Source organism: Manis javanica, chromosome 15, assembly GCF_040802235.1.
Source record: "Manis javanica isolate MJ-LG chromosome 15, MJ_LKY, whole genome shotgun sequence".
Taxonomy (NCBI): Eukaryota; Metazoa; Chordata; class Mammalia; order Pholidota; family Manidae; genus Manis; species Manis javanica.
Window position 1 is genome coordinate 87,469,946 of NC_133170.1, and position 24,214 is coordinate 87,494,159.

General features: G+C 46.5%; 1 protein-coding gene, 1 long non-coding RNA gene and 1 pseudogene across 8 annotated transcripts in view; 1 reads left to right on the forward strand and 2 right to left on the reverse strand.

The window, feature by feature from the left end:
• The window catches only part of LOC108401424 (zinc finger protein 337-like), an 80,612-nt gene that overhangs the window by 52,670 nt on the left and 3,728 nt on the right, over positions 1-24,214 (reverse strand). The gene's annotated exons all lie outside the window — the stretch shown is intronic.
• LOC140846507 (uncharacterized) lies at positions 1,392-6,071 on the forward strand. Its single transcript, XR_012125668.1, has 2 exons — positions 1,392-2,539; positions 5,669-6,071. It is a non-coding gene; the product is annotated as an uncharacterized lncRNA (long non-coding RNA).
• On the reverse strand, positions 8,017-11,803 carry LOC118967478 (N-acylneuraminate-9-phosphatase-like; annotated as a pseudogene).

Sequence of the window (24,214 nt, forward strand, 5' to 3'; positions counted from 1 at the left end):
CTGACACACTTGTGTTCATGATCTAATGGGCCCACAGCAGCCCCAATGCAGGAGTTCCCAGGCTGCAGAGGACCCAGGGCATCAGGCCCCTGCAGGTTCTATAAAACCTTTCTGTGGGTAAAATTGTAGCATTTCCAGAGTATCTCGCCTGGCTTCGGTATATCTGCATATCAATTGGCGTTAAGAGGTGGAAAGAAGTATGGCTTTAGTATTTTTGCATCCTTCCTCAGGAGTGGAGAAGTTCATCTCCATATCAATGGGTAATCACCTGGGCAACAGAGGGCTTAATCTGTACCAGAGAGGTGAGGGGGAGGACCGGTGTGGTTGCTGCTTGAGCAGAGAAGAAAGACGTCTGGGACTGCCGTTTGTGATCAATAAACAGGTTTTAAACTCTATTTCTCCCTTTGACTGATTTTGGTTTTTAGGGGTATTTTGCCCCAGGATTTCCTTTCCCCGTACTTACACTGCCTATGCCCTGTGGTCCCTGCGAGCATCCAGTGTGAAAATCAACCTCAGCCTGACTCATCCAGGAACAGGAGGACCCAGTAAGGGAAGCAAATCTGACAGGAAGAGTTGGGAGTCAGCAAATTGAAGCTCGCAACACACGTGCCCTCATTGACACATTGTAAGATAAATTGTAACGGAAACAAGCAGGTGACGAGAGGCAACAAAGGGCCAGGCAGTTTATTTGAGCGCAATCCCCGGCGAGTTCACCAGTCTGAAACACAGGCTGGAGAAGTCGCCCTCAGCAGGGTAGGTGGGGAGTTTTCCTAAACACAGGGAAGGGATAGGGAGTGGGCCTCACCAGGGGTATGTGGGGAATTTTTATTGGCTCAGGGTCGGGTGGTGGACAGCCAGAGGTCTCCTTCCGGATGGAGGGGGTCTGTATGCGGGGTTTGTTGGCACATCATGGGACTGGAATCCAGGAAGCGCTGTCCGTTCCTTCCTTATATGGCACAGAGCTGTTTGGTGCTGTATTTGTTCCACTTGCACTGTTCTTGCTTTCCTCCCTCTGGTACCTCCAGCCTTACACACATGACCTCAGAATGTCAACATCAGAAAGTCAGGTGCTTAGTGGGAATTGGCCACTTGAATAATTCTAGTTTCATTGGTAGGAGATACCCTGCATTGAGCACAGGGTAGACGTTTGTTTCTATAACTTTAAATTCTTATATGATTTCAAATTTAAAGAAAAGTTGCATTATAACAGGACAAAGAATTCTCAAATCCTCGTTTCCCAGCTACCTTCATCACCTGTTTTCACTCTGCAGTGTTTATCTGGTCTGTTTTATCAACTTCTCTCCCACTCTCATTCCTTTCTCTCCCATTTCAGACCCTGTTGCAGACTTTGTGCCCTCATGTCCTCAACATTTGAATATGTATTTCCTAACCTCAAGGGCATGGGCACAGGACAATGATTAAATGTGGGAAATCAAATCACACTACTATTGTCTAATCCACCACTGGCTTCCAATTTTGTCCACTGTCCCAATAATGCCATTTCTAGCCATCTTCCCTCCCCCTTCCCCACCCAGTCCTGCCTCAAGAATTATGTGTATACAGTAGTCGGGCCCCTGGGTCCTGTCTCAGCTGCACACTGCCTCATGTTTCTTTGTGTGTTCTGACCTTGAGATTTTTGAAGGGCACAGAGGCCAGCTGTAGTCTAGAATGCCACGCAAATGGACACGACCTGAGGTCTGCACACAGGAGATGCAAGTGATGGTGCAAATACCCCTGGGCATGGTGTGTCCTTCTCAGGACCCCTTATCAGGAGGCACTGGTGTCTCTTTACTGATGATGCTGACTTTGATCCCACAGCTAAGCTGGTGTCCCCAGCAGGGCAGTCATTCACCTTTTGTAATAATCAGAATTATGAGAATTTTAAGAGGTAAAATCTGTCTTAGGAAAGAGCATAGAACCTGAATGTGATTTATTCCCACCTGGATGTTTAAACATTGTAACAGTAAGGTATTAACAAAGGGTCACATGCTGGAAGATGTTAAGACTGAGAGTGGGGGTGGGGGTGGGGGAATTGGTAAAAGCCTGGCTACACCTGTTTGATTTGAGTTTTCTAAACCTACCAATAAAATTAAGACAAATGGAAGGGAAAGATATAACTGGCTTAGGCAACGTCCGGTAAGGAATGTAAACCCTGTAGTACTCAGCCAGTGAGGAACCAGGGGAGGGACTCACACACTAGGAGATTATTATCGGTGCCCCCCAGTCACCTGATTCTGCAAGACCGTCATTAGAGCCTCGCTCCGCTGCTCTCTGTCTCCGTGTCCACTTACTGAGTTTGGGCCGGTGAGTGTGTTTCTCAGAATTTGGGGGCTCGTTCGGGATCCCCTTGCCCGTGCGAGGTGGGGGCCCACGGGGCGGGAAGACGCGTCCCCCCGGCTTCGGGCGGCCCGCCCTGCCTGGGCGTCTCACCTTCGCCCGGAAGCCGAGGGGGGACCCGGGACTGCTGTGCGGAGACAGCGTGACCGACGCCCGGGAGAAGACGCAGGTGCCGCGGCGACCAGGCGTCCTCGTGCACCAGGCAAGGCAGGGGAGGTGGCCGTGAGCGCGGCCCCGGGGGTCGGGCGCGTCCCGGGGTCGGGTGTGTGCGGCTGGGACGCGTCCGAGATGCGAAGCGAGTCGAGTCCCGACCCGCGGTTCCATCTCCCGCCAGGGAAACCGCCGGGGACGGACGGAGGGGATCCCGCCGGGTGTGTGCAAGGAGCCTCCGTCACGGGGGGCCGGGTACGCAGGGGGCTCGGACACAGGGACCTCCTGAGAGGTGGGAAATACAGGTTCTAGGCCCAGGGAACCAGGGAAGAGAGCCGGCTGAGCTCCCCTGAAACCCCCCCAGAGAGCCTACTGGGGTGAAGGTCGCGGCACTGGGGGGATGTCTGCCCTACCGGGTTAAGGACAGAGGATAATCAAATTTTGCTGTTTTGTCTGGATTAAGTTGGATCAGTTAAAAACTGGCTTTGCCAGGTTTTAATTATTTTTTTGATTGTAATAAAGCCTCCAGTTCACCTGAGGAAAGGGACTACATGCTCTGCTGGTTACCAGGGGCACTTCCCCTATTTTCTGTCAACACCAGAGAAGGCTATGCTAAGGAGGAGGAACTATCGGAGAATTCCCAGGACAATTCCGGGTGCTGGGGAGTGTTGTGTATTTTCCTCAGTCAGTATCCCCGCTGCAGTGGAGAGCTGAGGGGCAGGGACACGGCAGTGAGGTAGAGAGAAAGTATTTTTGGAGTTACTTGGGGAGAGAGAAAGTGCAGGCCGCCTCGGCAGGGAGGGGCATCCTGGGAGTTTGGAGAAAGTTTTAAGTTAAAAGGTTGCACACTTTGAGGGTGCCAGCGGCCTAGGAGAGAGGAGCACCCCAGGGGTTGGGGGTTTACATTTTTAAGGGTTCTTTAGGAGTGTGGCCAGGGGCTGGGGAGGTAGACTTGGTGGTGGTCTCAGAGACATTAAGTTTCTTATCAGTCCTCTAGGTAATTCTGCAAAATTAGCTTCACACAAAAAATTTACTGCTTTTAGCCCCCTCCCAGGATGGCAGCTTCCTGGTTTGGGAACATATCAGGACTGGCTGCCCTTCTTCCAAGGGGGCAGAGTTATTGTCTGTTTGCTTATGAGTAAGTTGAGAGTCTTGCTTCTTGACCTCCTGGGTATTAAAATGCAATCTTGGGGATGGAATCCTTCCTGCCCTCTGCTGCGCCTGCGTGCTGAATTGATTGCCTGGTTTGCAGACTACTTGATTGGGGTCAGAGGGGAAAAAAAAGAAAGAAAAAGAAAACAGCATATAAGTAGAGTTTTAAAAAGGGGGGTTGCTGGGCTTGTATGATTAACATAATAAGGACAGGTTATGATGAGGTACCCTCCTTTATCTGAGGAATATTCAAACATTCCAGGCCAAATTGCTCCTGTCTTTTTGAGCTTTAATTCTTTTTAGTAGACTTCCCTGGCCTTTTTCTCTTTCCACCTCGCTCATACCTATTTAACATTGGGCCCACTTTCTCATCTCCCTCCCTGTGGGTAAAATTGCAACATTTCCAGAATATCTCGCCTGGCTTTGGTACATCTGCATATCAACAGGCGTTCAGAGGAGGAAAGAAATATGACTTTAGTGCACTTGCATCTTTCATCAAGGGTGGAAAGTTCATCTCCATATCAATGGGTAATTACCTGGGAAACCAAGGGCGTGTCTGACCCTAAGAGGTTAAGGGTTTGGGACTGGCTTGTTTATTCTGGAGCAATGAAGAGAGATGGTGCTGGACTGCAGATTTTAAGCAATAAATGGGTTTTAAACTTTATTTCTCCCTTTGTCTGATTTCAGCTTTTAGAGGTATTTTGCCCTGGGATTTTCTCTCTCTGGACTTACACTCAGTTCTGCACACTTGAGAAGTTCTTTGAGGCCAATAATATTGGGAATGCCCAACCCTAAGGGACTAGTATGTCCAGGGGATGCAGAAGCGTACCTGAAAGAGCTCCCAGTGGCCAAAGCTGGGAAAATTTGAGCAATGAAATAAATTACAGAGTGCTGGGTGATACCTGAGAACATGAAATGAAGATACACGAGTCCACAGTGTTATAAGTAAATAATCAGAGAATTAAATATGTGGAGACAGATCTTCCAAACAAATAATTCTACATCATATATGTAGACATGTCCCCTCCAAGATGGAAAACTTAAATCACCACCTTCTTGAGTGCAGCCTGGACTTAGGAAATTGCTTAGAAAGAAGAGACTATGGAAAAAGAAAATTGAAACTGTGCAGTGGCAATGTCTGGCAGAGACCACCTGAACCAAATGGTCAAGATTAACTTGACCAGTGACCAAAACAATCAACATTAACATCATCATTAATATTCAGGGGATGTCAGTAAAACCAAACTCAAATTGAGGGACAGTCTATGAAATGCCTGACTGTTAGGCAAGAAAATATATGTGAGAAGGTGGAAAGAGAACAAGGTCAGTAAAACCCCCTAGAAAGGACTCAGTTGGCCAGTTAAAACTAGAAAGCCAGGAAAGTCTCAGAGTTAATGAGTTAATCACTTAAAGCTCAAAAAGCCAAGAGCAACTTGGCCTTGAATGTTGAATATTCCCCAGATAAAGAGAAGTATCTGAGCACAGCCCATGTCTTCACTGTGTCAATTAGATTGTTGAAAGATTTACTTCAACCTGCTAAAAGGCCCACCTATAAACAGCAAAATAAAGACAGGAAGATTTCACCTTAAAGCCAAAGTTGCATTTTGTAAAAACCCAGGAAGATTAAGAATAAAGTTTCTCAACATATTCTTTAGCAAACAACAAACAAACAACTCTGCCCACTGTGGAGGAGGGGCAGACAGTCTTGACTGATATGCTCCCAAACCAGGAAGCTGCATCCTGGGAGGGAACCAAAGCAGTAAATTTCTTGAGTTAAGCTAATTTTGCAGAATTACCCAGAGGACTGATAAGAAACTTAATGTCTCATTAAAGACACCTAAGACCACTTAATAAGTCCACCCCCCTAGCCCTTTCTCACATTGTTGAAAAATCCATTAAAGGGGGAACCCCCAACGTTTCAGGGTGCTCCTCTCTCTGAGGTCACCAGCACTTTCTCTCTAAGTAACTTTAAATAAAACTTTTACTCTGCTTCACAACTATGTCTCTGCCCTTCAATTCTTTGTCACAGTGGGGACAAGGACCGAGGAAAATGCACAACGCCTCTCCCAAAACATGTCCAGGGCTCCTCACAACTGTCAAGGTCAAGAAAAAGAAGGAAAATCTGAGAAACTTCCACAGACCAAAAGAGACACAAGAGATGATGGCTCAGTGCTATTTGGAATCCGGGTGGAATCTTTGAAGAGAAAAAGGGTATTAGAGGAAACACTGACAAAATCCAAATGAAACCTGGAGGTTAGGTAACAGTTGTGTCACCAGTAGTTAATTTCTTGATTCTGTTCACTGTACAATCATTATGTGAGATCTTAGCATTAAGGGAAACTGGGTGACAGGTAGATAGAACTCTCTGTACTATCTTTACAATTATCCTATGAAGCCTAAGTATTCCAAAATAATAAATTATTAAAGTGGAATTTACTGAGAGGTTCGGGTGTCTTCAGACTGAGTTCAGCTCGGCACGTGTAGGTATCAGGGTTTCTCAAAGGGCAACGAAGTAACAACATCCGGGGGTGAATGTGTTTTCCGAATGTGTGGAGATCCACACTCACCTGAGTCACCGCGGGAAACTATAAGATGCAAAGTGTCTTGGGAAGGGAGCACCACATGCTGACTTCAACCTCGTCTTTAAAAAGGAGGAATCTACTTGGCATTTACACAGCCTAGGAAAACCGGGGGCACCCAAGGAAAGGTCACTTGAAAAACTGCATTTGTAACAGAAAGTATATACAATATTGGCAAAGATATGGTGTCTTTGATTTAATAAACAAAATATACAAAATAATCTCACTATGGAATGTCTTCATCGACATTTAATGGAAAACTTACTTCACACTAAGGAGATCCAGTTGCTCTTGTGAATCTCCATTATACATCTGTTTCGGAATACCCATTTTTAAATAATATCTATACTTAAGTCACAACATAAAACCTGTATGTGTACATCCATCCATGTACAAGCTCTCCTGCTTCTTAATTTCCTGGATTCAAGATACTAAAAGATTAACAACATGATTTTCTAAAATCTCACATCAAGGACAGATAAATAGTGCATTTCCTCAGGCTTTCTGGGTCGCACTAAATGTAACTTGTATTAATGCTGTAACGGAGTGCAGAGAGCATCAAGGGTCAGGAAAAAGAACTAATGACACTTAACCTGACTGCCTAGAGCGAGAGCCACCCAGTCTTTTCTTGTGTAAATTACCCAAGGCTTCTGAGAAATGCGCCTACCCTAAGTTAGATAACTAGAAGTGGGCAACAGCCAGGGAAGCCTGGGGATGTAACCCATGATAAGCCACATAGACAAGCTTGGGTAAGCAAGAGATAACAATTGAAGCGGGCAGGCAACTGGTGCGTTCCCTAAAAGGTTACAATGTTTCCCATTGGTTACAATATAGAGTGTGTTTTAAACCTATTAGTTGTAGAACTGCCCGGGCTTTGGTGTAACGGCTGTGAAGATCCTATATAATCAGTACCCAAAGTTGCTTCGGGGTCAGCAGCTCGGACTCGGCCTGCGTGTCAGGGGAGGTGCTGTCGACCCCAGCTTGCTGGCGGAATAAAGACTTTCCTTGGATTTTCATCTCCATGTCCGTGTGTCTTGTTCTCTGGGAAACCCCGGAGTCCTAGACCCAAACAGTGCACCTGGCTTTCTAGAAATAATACCAGTCCAGGGATGTGTTGCCATGAAATCCTAAATTAAATTATTCTGGATCCTTGTATCAGCAGTGTCCCAAATTTTCTCGGTTCAAATGCTGTAGTTTAACCTTAACGTGTAATCATTCCCTTTTCTAGGGTTTAAGCTTACATACCCGCTTTGCAATCTGTGCTTTGCAGGAGAGGAGGTAACTGTAGCACAGAAGAAGCCATGTAAGTGTGGCACAGGGATTGACTTCAGTGGGACTCTTACATCTGTTTATCCAGACTGTAGCTTTCAGCCCTGCACTGAGGCCTTGAGGGGCTGAAGCAGTTTCAGACATAAAAACAGGACACAAAGCTCTCTGTAAAATTAGCCCCAGACCCTAGTCATGTACCAACTTCTGAGAAACTAAAGGAAAAGATATAAGTCCCATGAGAAACAGGATGTTCAACTAACCCCAGGCTATTTTCTGCTTCTCTACATCGCTTTGCTAGAAGCCAGCAGTATCCCACGCTTCCTGCAGCAGGTGAGCAAAACAGGATGCTTAAGCCCCCCGAGCATTAAACAAGGAATATATCTTGCTGAATTTAGGTGAAGGTGGAAAAGTTGCAAAAACTAAGCAGGATGCGGTAAAAACGCTTGAAAGGATGTGATAGGGACTCAGGCTGCACTTAGAGAGCTTGCTCCCTGGCAGTCGCCAGCCAGCTGAAATCAAGTCTCCCTTTTTATAACGTACTTTGCTGTGAGGCCCTGTTTCCTTCCTCCCGCTCCCGCAGGCCCGAGCTGAGACCCATCACAAGGCCTCCTTGTATACTGGGTTCTAGCGTATCACCAACCATCACAGTCTCCAGGCTGCACCCCAAGAAGGTAACAGCAGTAATAAAATATGGAAGGGTCTGGTTTCTCACCTTTCTACTATTGACCTACAGCAATAGCATCAAAATAGGCCTGGCAGGCACAAGCCTCAGTCTCCTCCCTCTGGCTTTGTCTGTCTCCATTCATTAAGAGCAGGTGGACCTCCTTTCGAAGTTCAGTGAGCATGGCTTTGATGTCTTCTGCTAGTGTCATATGCTGTAAACGAGTAGATTTCCACAGGAAATAACATTCCTCAGCCAACTTCCGGTTGGCTGCCCCACCCACTGTTTCCTGGATGGCTTCTTCCCAGTGAGAAGTCCTGAGCTCAGTAATGCATGTATGGGGAGAAGGAAAGTGTTTCTTGCTGAGTTTAACTTCAACTTTGTGACAGATGATCTTGGCATGGCTCTATAATGGCATTTCGATTGCAGCAGCTTTACCCCATGAATACAGGAAAATAACTCCATTAAAGCGCTTCGTATTGTTCATAGTCGTGCCCTGAGCAGCGCTGGTCCTATGACCCCAGAGCACAGAGACTTGAGCTCAACCATCTTAAGGCATCTCTATTCCTAAACCACTTATGGTGGGAATTGATCTTACTTTTAAAGGACATCAGAGTGAAGATCTCCCAGTATCTCTAGACAACTCATTCTTATTTCTGAACAAATCCTCCACTAACAAGATGATTTATACAGAGCTAATAAAAACTCCTCATTTGACAGCTTAGTCAATGACATTCATTCTGGTCCTGAAGAAATTAAAATAACACTTTATTATTTAGACTCTTCCCAGAAAAATTGCTCATCCATTTAATCTTTTATCTGTATCCATTTTATGTTTTGAAGGCCTAAATTGACCACCATATAAAACAGGGCCCAATTCCATATTTTTAGAACTTTGTGTTTATTTAGCTCTCATGGAATCATGCGTGTTCGGTAATGTCAGCAGTTTAGTAAGTCAGTGATTCTTTCAAACCTACTTTTTCAAATAAAAACTTCAGGTAGTGCTCCCTGTTTGTTACTGCTTCTGAACCTCTCGTCAGAATTAAATCCTCCCTCTAGTGTCCCCACATCTCCTTTCCCCAGCGTGTGATTTCACCTGTCTTCTAACATTTACTAAGACTCTAGCAGGGCAAGTTTTATGCCTGAAGTTCCCACACGTTATTTCTAGCCTTTCCACACGCTGAAAGCAGCTCACCTTCTGAGATAAGAAAATGGAAGATCCGAACTGGTAATGCACTGGCCAGGGCTGGGGCTCAACCCCATGCCTGCCTCCTTCCTAAATGCGCACGCTTTCCTTTGCACACTGACAGCAGGCACCGGGACTGGGTCCCCGGTTCTCAGCACGGTGTTTGCAGGGGAAAAGAAGCAGGCCAGCAGCCCACACCATAGCTGGGCTGAGTGCGTAACAGTCACGTGAGCACTCAGGAAATGAAGGGAAGGAGCAAGGCCCTCCGCAGGGCTGCTGGGTCGGCTGCGGCAAGGGAAGTGACATTCAAGCCAGGAGTTACCCGGCCCTCAAGGTGCGGGCGGGAGGAGGACTGAATCACTCTGGACAGAAGGCTCAGCATGGACAGAGCTGGGAGTTGCGTGAACTGGGAGAGGCTAAAGGCTAAGCTCCGTGAACTGGAAGGCGGGTGATGGAGTCAGCTCAGAGACGCAGCTGGAGCGGCGGTCAGGAACCAGTCTGCAAATGGCCCAACGCTGCAGCAGATGCTACCAAACCCCCTTGGCCTGCAGCAGCCCCGACAGACCAAGGGCTCCAGGGTCTAAGTCCTTGGGCTTCTCTACCTGAGGCCTTTCTCGGCCACAGGGCACCCACACATGTAGACTGGGGCCTAGTGTTGCTCTGGGTGCAGGCCTCCAACCAAGGAGGGGCGGAAATCGTGGATAAATATCACAGCTCTCTTGCCCCACGGCCGGACATATGAAGCACATTCTGTATAGTCTCCACGTTTCCGGCCGCTCTCACCAGGAACCTGCTCCTTTATGCAAAGGGTGTTCGGTCCTTCCTTCCCTGTCTTACCACCTCCCCCACAGGCCCTGCTGGGATCACCTCCCAAATGAGCTGCCTGTACTTGAAGTCTCTCCCCGTGGGGCCATTTGGGGGCAAGTCAACCATGCCAAGACAGTTTGGGTGTTTGAGGGTAAGTGCAATCAATGCACAGAACTGAGACGAAGATTGTCTGCCGTGGAGGCAAAGAGGCCAAACGAGCTCAAACGTGCTGCCCTGAACTACACGGGGTACGTGGTGTGCTGCTCACTGCAGACACTCAATCCACCTGCTGAAAAGGGCAACGATAAACGGACACTTTCTTCCTTCTGAATATGAGAATAGAGCTAAGGAATAGTTGTCAGACTACTTGTGCTCATTAGAAATCTTAGACCAGGAAAAATGTACCGGGTCTTAGAATTGTAGGTGAAGGCAAAACACTGAGATCTCTGCCTTAAAAAGGTAGCATTCAATTAACAAATCAAGCTTTTTCAACCGCAGCATCTTTTTTTAAAATTGTATTTGCTTTTTCTAAGGAAAAGTTTATTGAAAAAAATACTTCTGTTTTTATTAATAATTTTTTTCTTCTGCTGTCATTAATCTACAATTACATGAAGAACATTATGTTTACTAAGCTCCCCATTCACCAAGTCCCCCCCACATACCCCTTCACAGTCACTGTCCATCTGCGTAGTAAGATGAACCGCAGCATCTTTATTAGCGATGCCAACTGAGTTCCTCTCGAGGGTCCCTGTAAAGGTCCAGGACCCTGCTGTAACCCAGTAAGAGGACATAGGAGTCGTGGACTCCGCAGTGCGGGAGCTTGAACGGGAGGCGGCTCACAGCCAGTGAACAGCCGCGAATAAACATTTCCTGTTCCTCCACCTGGCAATTCCTCAAGCACATCCCGGGCTGCTCACAAAGGCTTAGCTCACCTTCACGGGGAGATTCTGGTAAAGGCAGAGCACACTGCCCCCCAGTTTCAGAACCATTACATCCCCCGAGTTAGCTTTCCTACATTTGTCACACAGCAGCTATTTACAGATTCATCTGGATAAAAATACTATTTTAATAATAATAACCCAGGAAAAAATTTTAATCACTCATGAACATATTAATATGACTTTGAAGAGAAACAACACCTAAGTTGAATCAATACTAACTGGTATTAGTACAAACTCTCCTGATGCCCACAGGGAGCGAAGGGGAGTTTTGACTGAATTTGGGGTCGATGGAAAGGGTCTCTAACTAGGACATGTGGTGACATTCTGCACAGGGGGAAGACAGAATTGAAAAGAATTTTGAGTAGGATAAGCCCACCAGGCACCTACAGTCCTGAAAAAAGGGGCCCTACGAGAGTGAGGGGGTTGCACCAATTTGTAGACATCAAGTCAAATTTCCTGTACTTCAAAAACTCCAAGGCACTATTTCAGCATATACCAAACGAAACTGTTCTTCTCCCTCTTATGCTCTGGACCCAGATTTAGAGTTAATATCACCAGTACTACTGTTCAGCTAACTGTGATTTAAGACTTTTTGAAGCTAATGTGGGGACCACATAATATTTCACAACACCATGATTAAGATACGAGGTGGCTGAATGCCAACAAAAATGTAAATTAAAATCACATGCTCACAAACATGGCTGCCAGCACACAGCCTGATGAGTCAGAGTATTAAAGGCAGCCAGAGAGAGAAAAAAGGTCACCTACAAAGGAAAACCCATCAGGCTATCATCACCAGACTTCTCAACAGAAACCTTACAGGCCAGAAGAGAATGGCATGATATATTTAATGCAATGAAACAGAAGGGCATTGAATCAAGAACACTGTATCCAGCACAATAATCATTTAAATATGAAGGAGGGATTGAACAATTCCCAGAGAAGCAAAAGTTGATGGAATTTGCCTCCCAAAAAGCACCTCAATAGGGTATTTTAGAGGGACTGCTCTAGATGGAAGCACTCCTAAGGCAAAATAGATGTCACCAGAAAAAATAAAATCACAGCAATGAAAGCAGAACAACCAAATATGAACTAAAGGCAAAAAATAAAATCAACTACCCACAAAAGCAGTCAAAGGAAACACAAAAGAGCACAAAATAAAACACCCAACATATAAAGAATGGAGGAGTAATAAGAAGGGAGAGAAATAAAGAATCATCAGACTGTGTTTACAATAGCTCAAAAAGTGAGTTAAATTAGACAGTAAGATAGTAAAGAAGTTAACCTTGAACCTTTGGTAACCACGAATCTAAAGGCAGCAATGGCAATAAGTACATATCTTTTAATAATCACCCTAAATGTAAAGGGACTGAATGCACCAATCAAAAGACACAGAATAATAGAATGGATAAAAAAGCAAGACCCATCTACATGCTTACAAGAGACTCACCTCAAACACAAAGACATGCACAGATTAAAAGTCAAGGGATGGAGAAAGATATTCCATGCAAACAAGAGGGAGAAAATAGCAGGTGTTGCAATGCTAGTATCAGACAAAATACACTTCAAAACAAAGAAAGTAACAAGAGATTAAGGACATTATATAACGATAAAGGGCTCAGTCCAAGAGAACATAACCATTATAAATATACATGCACCCAACACAGGAGCACCTATAAATGTGAAACAAATACTAACAGAACTAAAGGAGGAAATAGACTGCAATGCATTTATTTTAGGAGACGTCAACACACCACTCACTCCAAAGGACAGATCCAAGAGACAGAAAATAATTAAGGACACAGCGGCACTGAACAACACACTAGAACAGATGGACCTAACAGACATCTACCGAACTCTATACCCAAAAGCAGCAGGATACACATTCTTCTCAAGTGCACATGGAACATTCTCTAGAATAGACCGCATACTAGGCCACAAAAAGAGCCTCAGTAAATTCAAAAGATTGAAATTCTACCAACCAACTTCTGAGACCACAAAGACCCATAGAAATAAATTGTATGAAGAAAACAAGAAGGCTCACAAACACATGGAGGCTTAACAACAGGCTCCTAAATAATCAATGGATCAATGACCAAATTAAAATAGATCAAGCAATATACAGAAACAAATGACAACAACACAAAGCCCCAACTTCTGTGGGACGCAGCCAAAGCAGTCTTAAGAGGAAAGTATATAGCAATCCAGGCATATTTAAAGAAGGAAGAACAATCCCACATGAATAGTCTAAAGTCACAACTATCAAAATTGGAAAAAGAAGAACTAATGAGGCCTAAAGTCAGCAGAAGGAGGGACATAATAAAGATCAGAGAAGAAATAAATAAAACTGTAAAGAATAAAACAATAGAAAAAAATCAGTGAAACCAACAGCTGATTCTTTAAGAAAATAAAAAAATAGATAAGTGTCTAGCCAGATTTATTAAGAGAAAAAGAGAATCAGCACACATCAACAGACTCAGAAACGAGAAAGGAAAAAACATGAAGGACCCCACAGAAATAGAAAGAATTATTAGAGAATACTATTGAAAGGAAAGGAGCGACACACAGCAGCAATTCACTAGAGAATTCCGCTTTATTAGGGAAAGGTGCTGGGTTATATAGGAAGGGGCATGGGGTGATTGAGGTGTCACTTCTACGGGGCTGGTGGCTATTGGCTAGGTGCTGGGATTGGGAGGGGGGAGAGAGGTGGTCTTCAGGTGGCACCATCGGGAACCGAGGACCTGGAAGAGAAGCCGGAAGTTCGCCATCTTACTGGTGGGGGCCCTTCATTCCCCCCTTTCTCCTCTATGGGGTTGTGGATGTTGCTTTCTCTCTGACTGCTTCCTGCTGAACGGGGGCAGAGAAGGGAGTGAGGGCTTGAGAATTGGGAGGAAAGGGTTGATAGGACTCCCCACAGTAAGGACGGGTAGATGTGGGCTTCTTCAGGTTGGAAATCAATGAAGGTTCCCTGTAACTATAGGTCGAGGACTTGTTGATTCTAATGGTGGTGCCAGGAGGATACGGGTGCCAGAAGCCAGGCGTCTGCGGCCATTGTTTCCAGGAACAATTTCCAGTGGAGAGAGGGATCCATCTCAGCATGTGGTGAGGAGGTTACGTGAGGGTGAGGGATCTTCTGTGGCCAGAAGCTGATAGTTCCTGAATAAAAGCTGGTTGAAAGTTTGATTAGAGATTTTTCCGACTTGGGATTTGATGAACTTTATTATACAGGGTAAGAAGAGACAGGCGAGAAGAATGATTATTATGGGGCCTGCAATGGGCCAGAGCCAGGTGAGGAGGGGGTTTGTCAGTATTGAAGAGAATGGGTTGGAATTGGAAGCAGAGTGGAGACTGGAGGCAAGGTCGGTGAGTTTGGTAATGTCAGTTTCTACAATGCCGGATTCGTTGATGTAATAGCAGCACTCTTCCCGGAGGAAGACGCAGGTGCCGCCCTTCTCGGCTGTAAGCAGATCGAAGGTCCGCCGGTTTTGAAGGGTGACCTTAGCTAGCGAAGTGACCTGTCTTTGGAGAGAGGCTAGGGAATCACCAGTGGATGTCAGGGCCCCCTCAACTTTGGCGTTGAGATCTTTAATTGCCCATAGAGTGTGACTCAAGGCCTCTCCCGAAAACCCTGCCTCAATGGCTGAGGTGGTCAAAGAGATACCGACCATGATGGGAAGGAAAGCAGCCCTTTTTGTGCACGAGGGCAAGGGAGGTTGGAGCTCAAGGAATTCCGCCATGCTGTTAAGTGTAAACTGTGGGATTAGGGTGACGAGAATGCAGGGTGTGCTGGAGTTGGGAGGCAGTGAAGTGCGCTGGAGGGGGGTGGAGTTGGGCCTACACAGTGGTGGATGGTGAGATTATCTGCGTATTCTGGTTCTCATAGGGGTATGTCTGCCAGGGGGCAGAGGGGTTGTCCTTCTGCATTGAAGGAGTAGTTGGAAATATTAAGGGGCACGGCGGCCAGCAGTGGGCGCTGTAGTGATGCGCACAAGAAACAATTGGCGGTGTTGAGGGTGTGGTTGAGAAAGATGGTGGTGTCCTGAATGAGCTGTAATGAAGGGTAGGAGAAATGGGAAGAGGGGCGGGGAGAAGAAGATGAAGAGGCGCCGTCAAGAGTTTGGATAATGACTTTTTCGGAATGTCTGCTATCTGATGCAACTTGAGAGATCTGGGAATGAGAGGGAACATGCTTTCGAGAGATATGAAGGGTACCGTGGGGGGTCGAGGACCCCCCATAGTAAACTGAGGCTGTGACTCTGGCAGCCCATCGAGACTCCCAGGGATCTGGGATTGATAAGGAGAATGAGCCGTTGGGATATTTCATGAAACGGTTGGAGGAGTAATACTGTGGGTACTGGAAGTCACCCATGTAGTGAATGGCGCAAGACCAGTAGGGACATCTCCCGTAGGTGTCTGGCCATCGCCTGCAACAGGCTTGTTTTTGGTCATAGAGGAAGCAGAGGTGGGGAGAATAAGGGGAGCTGCTAGTGAGCACTTCGGGGGAGGGAGGAAAGTGGAGGTATAAAGGCTCAGAGCAGCTTTTCAGAGGGCAGTCTGGTGTGGCAATGAGGGCAGTAACTTGTTTGATGCTGTGTGTAAGTCTGTCTGACTTTGAATCACCATACAAAGGAGGCTGCGGTGGCGGGGAAGACAATAGAAATGAGGAAAAAAAGCGAGAGAGCAGTAAAGGAGGAAAAAGTCATGATTCGGATATGGATGGCAAAGGGGGTGAATGGGATTTTGGAGGAAAGAGGACAGTAAGGTGAGGAGTCTGGAGGGAGGGAGAGTCTGTAAACTTTTGTAGGTTAAGAGATCTTTTAGGTGATGTGGGGACAGAATGGTAAGGGGCGCCCTGAATGTCAGTTTATGAGCTTCTTTCTGCAAGAGCTGTCCAGCGGCTAATGCCCGTATGCAGGGGGCCCATCCCCGAACTGTGGGGTCTAATTGCTTGGAGAGATAAGCTACTGGGACAAAGGATATTGGCCTAGGACTCCTAGAGCTTGACTGGACCTCTCATGAATATATAATGAGAAGGGCTTCGACAACTCAGGGAGATGGAGAGCTGGGGCTTCTACAAGGGCTCGAAGGAGCTTAATGAAGGAGTGTCGGGGTGAGGAGGATAATGGTTCTTCACGGGGGCCCTTGCTGAGGTCGTATAGCGGTCTTGCTAACAGGGAGAGGTTAGGGATCCACGTTCTAAAATACTCAGCCAGGCTTAGAAAGGAAAGGATTTCTGTCTTGGTTTGGTGAATGGGCAGGTCAGAGAGGAGCTGTTTTCTGTCTAAGGTAATGGACTTTCTTTGTTGAGACAGAAGGAATCTGAGGTAAGTGACAGGAGGGGAAGAGATTTGAGCTTTGACGGGGGATACTCGGTAACCTCTGGAAGCTAGAAGGTTAAGTAGGGAGGCAGTGTCAAGATGAGACTGTTCCCACGAGGGACTGCAGAGTAGAAGTTCGTCCACGTATTGTAATAAGGTGGACTCGGAATGGTCATGATTAAACTGTTTGAGGTCCTGAGCTAGGACCTGTCTAAAAATATGGGGACTATCTCGGAAGCCTTGTGGCAAAACTGTCCAAGTGAGTTGTTCAGAATGTTTTGTGTATGGGTCCGTCCAGGTGAAGATGAAAAAATCTTGGGAGGAGGGGTCTAGAGGGATAGAAAAATGCGTCTTTGAGATTTAGGACTGAGAAGTGGGATGCCGAGGCAGGGATCTGCGATAAAAGGGTGTATGGATTTGGAACTAAGGGATGGATAGGGACAACAGCCATGTTGATGAGGCGAAGGTCTTGGATGAGGCGGAAAGATCCGTTGGTTTTTTTAACAGCTAATATGGGGGTATTAAACAGGGAGTGAGTGGGTCTGAGGTAATTTTTGTTTAAGAGATCTTGAATGATGGGTTGGAGGCTTATGAGGGCTGAAGTGGTTAGGGGGTATTGGGCCTGACAGATATACTGAGAGGCGTCACATAATTTGATAGAGGCAGGAGGACATAGGGCCACGGAGGGGCTTGTAATGTCCAAACTTTGGGATTTACAGGGTGTATGAGGGCGGAACCGGAGCTTTCATTGGGTAGAGGGCGGTTGTCGGCTATGAGGGCCATCAGAAAGGGGGTACTGGGGGCTGTGGGAGTGGATATAGTTATGGAAACGTGGAGGAGCGAAAGGATGTCCCGTCTTAGTAAAGGGATGGGACATTGGAGCATAACTAGGAAGGAGTGGGAGAAAAGTATGAGATTGTCTTGGATTGTGAATAAAAGGGGCGCGGATTTAATGGGAAAATCTGTTTACTTCCTACCCTGAATGCAGGAGTAATGGCAGGCGTGGTAGGGCCCCGGTATTCTTGCAAGACTGAGAAGGTGGCTCCTGTATCTAGGAGGAAGGAGATGGGGCGACCGTCTACTATTAAAGTAACCCTGGGATCCTGTTAGGTGATGGAAATGGTCGGGTGAGAAGCCCCCGGGCCCCATCAATCTTCTTCTGTCAGCCCCACTACGGTGGGCTTAGGATGGGGTTGTTCATCCAGCCTCCCCTTTGGGTGGTTGGGCAATCAGACCCCCAGTGGCCCTTTTTGTGGCATCTGGGGCATGGGGTGGTAGGAGATCTGGGGGAGGGGCAAGCGCTTGACCAATGTCCTTCTTGTCTGCACTTGAAACAAGCTCCTGGGGGGCGCTTGTTTGTAGAAGGGCGCCCAGGTTGTGGTTTTATCAGCTGGGCCAACATTTGGAAATTGGCCTGATCAGCATTTTGTTTATGGCGTTCTCTCTCCTTCTCTCAGTTATGGAAGACTTTAAAGGCCACTGTTAGGATCTCCGTCTGTGGGGTAGTGGGGCCCTGTTCTAACCTTTTGAGTTTAGCTTTAATGTTGGGGTACCTTTGAACTAGGAAGTATGTCATAAGGACATGTCTTCCGTCAGGCGTTTCTGGGTCAAGGCTGGTATACTGTAATAGGGCTTGAGTGAGTCTGTCTAAGCTACATCCCAGAGGGGGGTGATAATTTTGGGAGGCCCTCGGGACCGAGTCTGAGGGGGACTGACGGATTCTGGCTCAGTCTGTGGGGGAGTGATGCCGTCCAGCCGTGGGAGGGAAGGAAGGAAAGGAAGGAAGGAAAGGAAGGAAGGAAAGGAAGGAAAGAAAAGGAAAGGAAAGAAAAGGAAAGAAAAGAAAGGGAAGAAAGGGAAGAAAGGGAAGGGAGGGAGGGAGGAAGGAAGGAGGGAAGGAAGGAAGGAAGGAAGGAAGGAAGAAGAAGAAGAACAGAAAGAAGAAAGAAAGAAAGAAAAGAAAGAAAAAGAAAAAAAGAAAGAAAAGAAAGAAAAGAAAGAAAAGAAAGAAAGAAAGAAAGAACTGGGAGGGCTGACGCTCCCACACGTCGCCAGCCAGCAGCCCAGCTGCTTACCTCTGCCACTCCAGTTGAGTTTAAACTCACAACTCTGAGGTTAAGAGTCTCATGCTCTACCAACTGAGCTACAGCAGGGCTCCTGTTAGTTGCTTATGGAATGCGTAAACAGAATGTTCTTTGTTCTCCATTCCTGCCACATCGGCAAGTGGGGGAAGGGCAAAGCTAGAAGCAGGGGCAGTGTTTCTACACATCTTCAAGGTCTCCCTATTTTCAGAGTGAGGAGTCTTGGCTCGTCTTTGAGGACAAGATATGTTTTTGTGGACAGATAACTTCTAAGGACTGCAGCGGTTGTTCTCTAGCTTGTGCTTTCCCATGCTGCGTTCAGACATGGGGGGAGGTGCTTTCCCATTCTGCCTACAAACATGTGAGAAGACAAAGGCGGTCCCCAACAGGGGAGAAACAGGTGATGAGGGCAAAGATGGAGGAGGCCCCCGGGACTTAGTTAAAGGGAGTCTGAAAGGCTCAGGCTTAATCTGCAGGGGACAAAGGCCAGATGGGGGAGGAGATGGTGGGGGAGGAAGGGAGAAGGGCTGTTGTAGGAGAAGAAGGGGAAGGGAGTGAACGGGAGGCTTCTGCGGGGGCGGCGGCTTGCAGGCTAGGAGAACTTAGGGGGGGTGGGGGGAGGAGGAGGCAGAAAGCTTCAATATAGGGAATCTCCTTCCATTTTTTCAGGCGCTGGCAGTAGTTAAAGAGATCGCGAGTGATGTTAGGATCAAGAGTTTCCCCTGCAGGCCATTGGTTGTTATTGTCTAGGGGGTATGTTGGCCAATCTTGGGAGCAGTATTTATGGAAAAGTTTTGGTTTTATATCAGGCGTCAGGGAGAGGGTAGCCAGATGCTTGAGCAGGCATTCAAGAGGTGAACTTTCAGGGAGGGATGAGGAGGCTCCCATGGCTAAAGGACAGAGAAGGAGACAAACAGGGAAGACGAACGGAGATCCTCGGACTGGGGGCAGACCCCAAGGAGACAAAGGGCGTCCCCGATGATCCTTGGTGATCTGCGGAAACTCGTATACGAGTCGGAATTTCTTAGGAAGTGTGGGTCGTCACCCAGACTTCCCTAAGAAGGCAGAGTGCCGGAGTCACGAGTACCTAGCGCTAGGAATTTTCGGCAGACAGAACAGATTTCGGCGGACAGAACAGAAGGAGGACGGGGGAAAAAGGGAGCGTTCTCATCCACAAAGGAGTCACCTCGTTTATGGCTGTTTGAGGGGGGCCTGAGTGTCCGCCGCAGCCGTTAAGGCCTGAGGCGGGGATTTATGGCTGTTGGAGGGGGGCCTGAGGGTCTGCCGCAGCTGTGAAGGCGTGAGGCGGGGAGAGTTCCCTCCTCGTCCCCGAGCGTCAGGGCCTTGCCGGACGATCACGGTCAATGGCACTGCGATAGCTCGGGGAAGAGCGGCCCACTCTGGGGGGAAAACTTACCTAAAGGCCAGAGAGGAGTGGTGAGTGTGAGGGGCCAGCGTGGGAAAAAGAGGACGAGGGCAAGCTGCTGCTGGTGTTGGGGGAAGACGGGGCCCAGTTGGGGTGTCCCGTCTCCCGGGTTTCGGCACCAATGAAAGGAAAGGAGCGACACACAGCAGTGATTCACCAGAGAATTACGCTTTATTAGGGAAAGGTGCTGGGTTATATAGGAAGGGGCATGAGCTGACTGAGGTGTCACTTCTACAGGGCTGGTGGCTATTGGCTAGGTGCTGGGATTGGGAGGGGGGAGAGAGGTGATTGGGCTTCAGGTGGCGCCAGCGGGAACTGAGGACCCCCCCCCACAAAGAGAAGCCGGAAGTTCGCCATCTTACTGGTGGGGGCCCTTCAACTATGAAAACCTATATGCTAACAAGCTGGAAAACCTAGGAGGAATGGACAACTTCCTAGAAAAATACAACCTTCCAAGACTGACTGAGGAAGAAACACTAAATCTAAACAGAGCAATTACCAGCAACAAAATTGAAGCAGTAATCAAAAAACTACCCAAGAGCAAAACCCCTGGGCCAGATGGATTTACCGTGCAGTTTTATCAGACATACAGAGAAGACATAATACCCACTCTCCTTAAAGTTTTCCAAAAAATAGAAGAGGAGTGAATACTCCCAAACTCTTTCTATGAAGCAAGTATCACCCTATTACCAAAACCAGGCAAAGACCCCACAAAAAAAGAAAATTACAGACCAATATCCCTGATGAATGTAGATGCAAAAATACTCAACAAAATATTAGCAAACCAAATTCAAAAATACATCAAGAGGACCATACATCATGACCAAGTGGAATTCATCTCAGGGATGCAAGGATAGCACAATATTCAAAAATCCATCAACATCTTCCACCACATAAATAAAAAGAAGGACAAAAATCATATGATCAGCTCCATAGATGCTGAAAAAGCATTTGACAAAATTCAACATCCATTCATGACAAAAACTCTCAACAGAATGGGTACAGGGGGAATGTACCTCAACATAATAAAGGCCATATATGATAAGCCCACAGCCAACATCATACTGAACAGTGAGAAGTTGAAAGGTTGTCCTCTGAGATCGGGAACAAGACAGGGATGCCCACTCTCCCCACTGTTATTCAACATAGTACTGGAGGTAATAGCCAAGGCAATCAGACAAAACAAAGAAATACAAGGAATCCAGATTGGTAAAGAAGAGGTCAAACTGTCACTACTTGCAGATGATATGATATTGTACATAAAAAACCCTAAAGACTCCACTCCAAAACTACTAGAACTGTTAGGGAATTCAGTGAAGTTACAGGATACAAAATTAATACACAGAAATCTGTGGCTTTTCTATACACTAAAAATGAATTAACAGAAAGAGAAACCAGGAAAATAATTCTATTCACAATTCCATCAAAAAGAATAAAATATCTAAGAATAAACCTAACCAAGGAAGTGAAAAACCTATACCCTGAAAACTGCAAGATACTCTTAAGAGAAATTAAAGAGGACACTAACAAATGGAAACTCATCCCATGCTCTTGGCTAGGAAGAATTAAAATTGTCAAAATGGCCATCCTGCCCAAAGCAATCTACAGAGCCAATGCAATCCCTATCAAATTACCAACAGCATTCTTCAACAAACTGGAGCAAATAGTTCAAAAATTCATATGGAACCACCAAAGACTCTGAATAGCCAAAGCAATCCTGAGAAGGAAGAATAAAGTGGGTGTGGGGGGATCTCGCTTCCCAACTTCAAGCTCTACTACAAAGCCACAGTAATCAAGACAATTTGGTACTGGCACAGTAACAGACCCACAGACCAGTGGAACAGAATAGAGACTCCAGACATTAACCCAAACATATATATGTGGTCAATTAATATACGAGAAAGAGCCATGGACATACAATGGGGAAATGACAGCCTCTGAAACAGCTGGCGTTGGCAAAACTGGCAGCTATATGTAAGAGAATGAAACTGGATCATTGTCTAACCCCAGACACAAAAGTAAATTTGAAATGGATCAAAGACCTGAATGTAAGTCATGAAACCATAAAACTGTTGGAAAAAAACATAGGCAAAAATCTCTTGGACATAAACATGAGTGACTTCATGAATATATCCCCCTGGGCAAGGGAAACAAAAGCAAAAATGAACAAGTGGGACTATATCAAGCTGAAAAGCTTCTGTACAGCAAAGGACACCATCAATAAAGCAAAAAGACATCCTACAGTATGGGAGAATATATTCATAAATGACATGTCCGATAAGGGGTTGACATCCAAAATATATAAAGAGCTCATGCACCTCAACAAACAAAAAGCAAATAATCTAATTAAAAAATGGGTATAGGAGCTGAATAGACATTTCTCCAAAGAAGAAATTCAGATGGTCAATCGACACATGAAAAGATGTTACACATCGCTAGTCATCAGAGAAATGCAAATAAAAACCAGAATGAAATAGCACCTCACTCCAGTAAGGATGGCCACCATCCAAAAGACAAACAACAAATGTTGGCAAGGTTGTGGAGAAAGGGGAACCCTCCTACACTGCTGGTAGGAATGTAAATTAGTTCAACCATCCTGGAAAGCAGTTTGGAGGTTACTCAAAAAGCTCAAAATAGAAATACCATTTGACCCAGGAATTCCACCTCAAGGAATTTATCATAAGAATACAGCAGCCCAGTTTGAAAAAGACAGATGCATCCTCATGTTTATGGCAGCACTATTTACAACAGCCAAGAAATGGAAGCAATGTAAGTGTCCATCAATAGATGAATGGATAAAGAAGATGTGGTACATATACACAATGGAATACTATTCAGCCATAAGAAGAAAACATTTCCTACCATTTGCAACAACATGGACGGAGCTAGAGGGTATTATGCTCAGTGAAATAAGCCAGGCAGAGAAAGACAAGTACCAAATGATTTCACACATATGTGGAGTATAAGAACAAAGAAAAAACTGAAAGAACAAAACAGCAATAGAACCACAGAACCCAAGAATGCATTAAGTTATCAAAGGGAAAGGGACTGGGGAGGATGGGTGGGAAGGGAGGGATAAAGGCGGGGAAAAAGAAAGGGGGAATTATGATTAGCATGTATAATGTGGGGGGAGGCATGGGGAGGGCTGTGTAACACAGAGAAGCCAAGCACTGATTCTACAGCATCTTACTACGCTGATGGACAGTGACTGTAATGGGGGTTGTTGGCGGGGGCGGGGGGGGACTTGGTGAAGGGGGGAATCTAGTAAACATTATGTTCGTCATGTAATTATAGATTTATGATACCAAAAAAAATGTCCTTTGTCAAGTTAATTTTATAGAATTATCCGGAGGACAGAGAACAGACTTACTGTCTCAGCACAGATGAACATTTCAGGACCACTTAACAAGTCTACACTCCCTAGCCCACTCACATTCCTAAAAAATCCTTAAAAGCGGAAACCCCCAACCCTTCAGCACGCACCGCTCTGAGGTCACCCACACTTTCTAAGTGCTTAGCCTTGAATGAAACGCAATCTGCCAGCGCCTCTTCTGTGAGATCGCCCACACCCCTTCCCGAGTGAGCACTTTCTCTAATTACAACTTATGCCCTTCAGGGTGCCTCGCCTCCCTGAGGTCGCCTGCACTTTATCCCTAAGTAAGTAACTAAAGAAAACCTCTTCTCTGCTTCACTACTTTGTCTCTGCCCTTCAATTCTCTGTTGCAGTGGGGGCAGGAACGAAGGAAAATAAACAACGCTCCCCTAAGGACACCACAAGTCATGCGTACGCCCAGCAACGGCCCAGCTTTTCCCCATTCTTGAAAGCCTGAAAAGACACAATCCTAAGACTACGAGTGAACCTTCTCTGAGGCTGCCCACAACTCCCCTTTCTTCGAGCGGTACTTTTTGACATAAACATTTCTCACTGGTGCGACCAACTTATTTTGTTTTGTCTCTGCGCCCTTCCAGCGGCGAGCGTCTTTGTTACTTCGCTGTCATTCTAACCTGCAGACTGAAGCGCAAGCCTTCCCCCTCTGTCCTACTTCGGGGAAGCAGGGAAGGGCCACCGAGGTCTGAGTTGGGCTCACGAGTTCCCGTCGCCTGGGACACCGGGACAGACCGCCCGCTGTCCGACCGCGCTCTTTAGAAGCCGCCCCCAAATCTCCTTTCTTGGCCTTCGGGAAGGTCTCCGAACACGGCCGCACTCCGTGCAGTGCTCTGGCCTCCCCGATATGCTGGGGTGCTAGGGCGGGGTTCCCAGGCTGTGCAGACCCACGCGGACCCCGCATCCAGGTGACCCGGCCGTG